Here is a 7059-nt window from a genome sequence, read left to right as displayed (position 1 = left end):
AAGTTTTACAGAATAATTCAATAAAAAATTCAAAAATATCAAAAACTAATTTTTTCAACCAACAATCAAATAGTATTTTTCTTTAAAAATGTTGACTCCTCAATAAAAAAAGGAGCTACTTAGATAAAGACACCTAAAACGTCTTTTTTTTAAAGATGTTTTCAGTAATTAAAATTTAACATATATAATCGATTAAATCATATTATTTTTGTCAAAATTAGGCTAGATAAATTGATTTAACCGAAAAAATGGTGAATCAAATTTTGAACTGGTCTAAATTAATATTATTTTTTTTATAAAAAATGACTATAATACTTTTATTATTATAGAAAATGATTAAAATACTCTTATTATATATATATATATAACCCTACGATAGAAAAATAAATGACTAAAATTTAGGATTCTCAAAATTAATATATATAATAGAAGTATTTTAGTCATTTTCTATAAAAAATAATATTAATTTAGACCAGTTCAAGATTTAATTCACCATTTTTCGGTCAAATCAATTTGTCTAGTCTAATTTTGACAAAAATAACACGATTTAATCGATTATATGTGTCAAATTTTAATTATTAAAAAATACCTTTATAAAAAGACGTTTTTAGCGTCTTTATTTGAATGGCTCCCTATTTATTTATTTATTTTTGCGGATCCGCGGATATGCCCATAAAATCCGCAATTAGAGCCTATAAGTGTGCGGGTTTGATCTGATCCGATCCGATAGCCTTGCGGATCAGATCTATATCTACAATTCTCATATTGAATTCAAATAAATACCGTAGATATGCAAATCGGATCCATGAATCCCTTGGATATATGTCAGGAATTTCAAAGCGTCAGTACATGTGATCCTCTCTATTCTTTTGAATACTTGAGAGAATACAATGTGATTTCTCACCTTTAATTTTATAAATGAGACCAAAATTAAATAAGAGAAAGAGTAATAAATGGTAGAATTAAACACTATACACAATCTAATTTTTTTCTCAATCCACTCCCATATTATTGAGAAGTCGGCAGTCATTCAATTAAATTGCGAAACAGAAGAGATTAAGCTGTCATGCAATATTTTGGGATGTGTAGATCAATTAATTTACCGATCCGTTATCGGAAAATTCCATTAAGAGCGAACCTGAAGAGGGTGAAAACATGAAATCCAGTTATTAAAAAGAGTGGAGGAAAGGCTCCAGGGTTGGAAGGGGAGGTACTTGACAAAAGCAAAAAAATTAAAAAACTAGTGCTGATTAAATTGGTTCTCAATAATTTGTCAATGTATTACTTGAGCATGTTTACAATTCAAAGGTAGTGGCGGCAATGCTTATGGCATTGCGATCAAGGTTCTTTTGGGTAAGTCGAACCGTGGGAGGGGAATGTCAACTATATGGGGTTTAACAAAGAATATGGGTGCTCGTGTTGAAGAATATGGGTCTTTTGCTTAAGAGGTGATAGAGGTTTAACAAAGAGGAGTGTTTGTTGTAAAAGAAAGTAGTGTGATCGTGTAATAACTTTAATGGAAGTAGGCCTATTGAAAATCAATTAATAAGAAAGAAAGGAGTGTGTGGCGGATATTGGTGGCTTGAAGCATAAAGAGGGTAGAGTTGTTTGAGTTATATAAAGTGGGTTTGTAGGTTCAGGTTGGTGATGGAATGAAAGTGGACTCTCTTGTTTGAAGACACCATTAAAAAAAAGTAATTTTTTTGTTAAATATTTTTTTTTATTAAAGATAGAAAATTCGAATCACTAACCTCTTAAATGAATATGAAAAGATTATACCATTTGAGTTATAATTGATTGGTTTATTAGATCTTTTTTACATGTGGTGTATAAAGAGTTATTAGGAGTGGAACCTAATATGTTTAGTTTTACCAAAAAGTTTTGAAAAGAGTTAGTTCCTCGTGTTGAGCTTCTTGTGTGGTTTGTTGTTTTGGAAAAATTGAACATTAGAAAAAGCTAAGACTTGCTATATTTGAAATTAATTTGTTTTTTGGATGTCATAAGCCTTGGGGAGTATTTTAAATCGCTGGAGGGTACCGTGTGTGGAAATGGATCATCTCCAGTTTTTTTAACACTTGATAAGATATAGTGTGATTTCTTACTTTTGATTCTACAAGTGCGACCAGAAATAAATAAGAGAGAGAATAATAAATAGTTAGATTAAGCACTGGATACCATCCAGTTTTTTTTCACTGGAGATGATCCACTCCATACCGTGTGTTGGGTGGGGCCGAATGATGTAAAAATTTGTTTTGAATTATGGATGGAGAGAAGTCTAAAAAGGGATGAAAAAGAGGTGCCCATGACATTGTTCTTCGCTGTTACATGATGTATTTGGAAGGTGAGAAATAATAAAACTTTTAGAAAAGGGGAAATTAACTTTGACCTATTGAAAAATGAGGTTATAAATTGTGTTGCATTATAGACTAGGGAAAGGACTGAACGGCGGTTTGAAGAGTATAAGGATATGAGTATGATGTATATTCCTGTATGTGGTTTGCAGCAGGGCACGAGGATGGTTCTCATGGAGGCTTTATGCTATGATAGTGATGTGATTTAGTATTATTCAGTTTCCTGTTCATTGATTGGTATCTTTGCTTTAGCTTTGTGTTGTTTTGTATTCTGTTCTTGGACTTGTTTGGTCTCACGTCCCTGTTCTTGGGAGTTTGTAAGTGTCATTCATATAAGAATTTGTTATTATTAGATTGGTTAGGTATGATCGTGAATTTGTTGATGGTCAATATGTGAAAGTGCAATTTGTTATTTGTTATCATCATAATAAGGAGTTATCGTTGAGAATGAGAACGGGGGGCTACAATATGGATCTCTATCTTGAGCTAATTAAGAAAGCGAACCACAACTATATAGGAGTGCAACTGCTGAGTGCAGAGGAAGGCATGGAATAATTGCTCGAATGTTTTTTGAGTTAGAGGAAAAAAAAACCTCAAAATTTGTTTTATTTAAGATTTATTAATTATTGTAATAATTAATAAATTTACAATAATTAATAAATATTAAATAAGATAAGTTCTAACTATTTTTGGTTGATTTTGTTTTATTATTTAATATTTCTATTTGGGTTATTGCATTTTATATGAGGGTAGTTTGGTGTGTTTTCGGTATGGAGTCACTTAGATAAAGACGCTTAAAATGTCTTTTTTTTTAAATGTTTTTCAACAATTAAAATTTAACATATGTAATCAATTAAATTGTATTATTTATATCATAATTAGATCGAACAAATCAATTTGACAAAAAAACCGATGATCCAAATTTTAAATTGGTATAAATTATTATTTTTCTTATAAAAAATGACCCAATTCAAAATTTAGTTTATTGATTTTTTAGCCAAATCAATTTGTCTAATCCAATTTTGATAAAAATAATACGATTTAATTAGTTATTTATATTAAATTTTAATTACTAAAAAATATATTTAAAAAAGGGATAAGTATTGTTTTGGTCCCTGATGTTGAGGGTCCGAATCGAAACCGTCCCCATTATAATTTTGGATTTAAAATCATCCTTAACGTTTTTTTTTCGTATTAAAATCGTCTTTTTAATTTTTTTGGACAAAAATACCCTCACCACTACCAACACAATTACCTCCTCCACCACCACCACCACCAACACCACCACCATCACCACCACCAACACCACCACCAACACCACAACCACCACCACCAACACAAACACCACCACCAACACCAACCACCAACACCAAGAACACCAAACAACAGCAACAACACCAAACAACAAGCAGAAACAGAAAACAAGAAAGCAGAAGTAAGAAAGCAAGAAACAAATAAATTAAAAAATTTTATTAGAAAGGACGATTTTAAAATAAAATGCAATATTAAGGACGATTTTATGTCAAAAATTACATCAGGGACGGTTTTGATTCTGACCCTCAACGTTAGGGACCAAAACAATACTTATCCCTTTAAAAAAGACGTTTTAAACGTCTTTATCTGAATGGTTCTCTTTGGGTAGGGGGTATTTTGGTGTAATTGTTAGGACTTGTTAAAAATTTATGATCTATAATTTATTTTTTACGACAATATTAAAAGGGATAAATACGAATCAAATAATAATGTTTTTTCTTCATCTGATTAAATAGATCGACTCGACATACTTGATGCTATTTTAATTACCCTAAACGAGTCAGTTACAACGAAGAGAACATATTTTGGATTTAGAACACATATTATAAATATTTAAAGAATCACTAGATGTATTTAATTTGTTGTATTTCCCGTTTAATCAAATTTTTTTATTGAAAAATCTAACTAAATAAGCAACAAAAAAATAAAAAATATATAAATCTCATTTATATTCCTTTTCTAATTGTAATACTTGTTGATTATGTTATATGTATATTAAAATCAGCCACTAAAATCAGCCATTACTATAAAATATATGTTAGAATATAAATACACATTGAAAATAAATTAAATTACACATATATTTATGCACAAATATATTAGTGACTGATTTTAGTGGCTGATTTTAATATAGGAATAACATTTTGAATACTTGTATGGCATATCTTATCACACAAGCTCTACCAATGTCAACTAATTTAAATTCGCAATGTATAGAAAATCACAGTATATTTTATACTAATCTTATTTTTTCTATTGGTAATTAAATATAATCTCATCTAAACTATCATCACCATTTACTTCAACAACAATCTAGGAATAATCTAATCGAATAAATATGATGAAAATGCCTAAAATAGAAAAAATATCCGACATCTTCATTTTTGAAACATGCATGCCACATGAGAAATGTCATCTAACCGATAGAATGAATCTAGCTAAATGGATGCATGTTTCAGTGTCTTAGTGAAGATAATAAATTGCTACCACCTTTAGGGTTTTAGTGAGTTGAATATGTCTCTTACTATATTGTTGCAGGCTTCTACATTTAGTTGTTTGGCCTTTTATGCTAAATCATGGTGTGTCGTCTTTAATTAGTAGGCTAATAGCCAATAATCTGTGTTCCACAGCGCACGGTTTCATAGGCGTAATCCATTAAAACAATAAAACATCAGAATACCAAAATGTTATAGGTGACAACTATGTATCTGTATTCTGTAGTAATTTACATAAATAAGAAGAGGATAATTTATAATAAAAATTCTTTTGGAATAATCTAAAAAGTTTGTTTTCTAATAATTATTTTATATACTTAAAAAATCCTAAATTTCGCCATCTACTGATTTTAAGTATTTTTTTTCAGCATTGATGCCTATAATAATAGAGCAGGCAAAAGTTGGAATGTGTCACTATTTTATTGCAGTTCGACATGTGTTGGAATAACATTTGGATATTATTTAGATTAGAATTTATACTTAAATTTAAATTAGATAATTAGTTTTGTGATTTTATTTTATTTGTTTTACATATATAAATAAGTGGTACTTTTTATTTATTATATGCGACACATACTAAATACATAGTAAATATACAGATCCTTTCTCTAACATGGTATAATATGTTATTTAAAGGGTTAAGTACGATTTTGATCTCTAAGGTATAAGTTGAAAATATTTTGTTTTTAACTTTTTTTTTCATATAAAATCGTCCCTAAAGTTTAACGTGGTTTTAAAATCGTCTTTCGAACTAAAATACCCTTTTTCTTCACCAAAATACTTAATTTCTATTTTTTTTCTTTTTCTTCGTCACAGCAGCATCTCTCTTTTTCTTTTTTTCTTCTTCTTTCTCACAGCATTAACAACAACAACAATAAAATCAGAAATAGAACTAATGTAATAAACATAAAAAATAAAATCACAAAATAGAAATAGAAACAGAAGTGAAAAAACAAATCTGTATTTCAAATATTGAAGAATCAAAACACAATTCATTTCAACCAACTTGAGTTTGTCGAGTGGTCAGGGGTTTGAATCCCGCCTTGTGCATGCAGCGACCCATTGGCCAGCGGCAGACCCTTAAATGGAGCTCAGATCTACGACGGATTAGTCCTTGACCTATCGGGTTGGGAGATACCGTGGAAAACAAAAAAAAAAAAAAGCACAATTCATTTCAACTAGCAGCAACAACAAAAGAGAAGAAAAGAGAAATCATTACCATCTCTCTCAACTCCAAAGAACACAACAAAAATAGAAACAGAAGCAAAAAAATTGGATCAAAGTCAGAATCAAAACCAAAAAATAACAAAATCAACAAATCAAAATCAGAATTAGAACTTTAGGGAGGAGCAGCGGCGAGCGGGGAGTGGCGAGGAGCAGCAGCAAATGGCGAGCTAGCGAGAAGGAGGAACAGAAACGGCGACGCGGCAGATGTATGTCTTTCCTCGCCGATCTGCTAGCGTCGACGTCCGTCCTCTCTCAGCGGCGTTGTTACCACCTTCCCTTCCCCCTTCTTCTTCTTCTCTTCTCCATGATTCTCTTTTTCTCTCTCAACGTCCGTTCTCTTTCTCTTTTATTTTTTTGTTAGAGATAATTTGGTCCTAAATTTTAAGATTTAAGTAAAAAAGACAATTTTAAAACCAAAATAAATTTTAGAGACGATTTTGTATGCAAAAAAAAAATTAAGAACGAAAAAATTGTTTAACCTATATTTTAAAGACCAAAATTATACTTAATTACTCTATTTGAAAATATTTGATAAATAATAAAAAATTAATTTAAAGTAATTTAAAATTATTTTATTAATTATATATAATAGTAATAATAATATAAAATATATTATTATAATAAAGAGTAAAATATATTTTTTATTTTTAAAATTTGTTAAAAATTTTAAAAATAACCTTAAGTTTTATTTTGTTTTAATTTTAAAAAAGTATAGATAAATAATAAAAATACTAAACAATGTGGACAATAGATATATCAGATGTTTATTTTACTAGGTATACGATGGTTATTTTAATATTAAGATTTATGTGGGTAATTTGGTGGTGTAGTGTGTTTTTATTTGATTGGTGATTGTTCATGTTGTTCGAGATAGTCATTATTTACCTAACACTCCCCTTTAATTTTATCCTAAAAGTTTTCGATTTGCATCAAATATACTCCAGACAGTTAAA

Source organism: Arachis ipaensis, chromosome B03 (assembly GCF_000816755.2).
Source record: "Arachis ipaensis cultivar K30076 chromosome B03, Araip1.1, whole genome shotgun sequence".
NCBI lineage: Eukaryota > Viridiplantae > Streptophyta > Magnoliopsida > Fabales > Fabaceae > Arachis > Arachis ipaensis.
The sequence above is the reverse complement of the archived record's forward strand: the minus strand, read 5'-3'. Positions refer to the sequence as shown.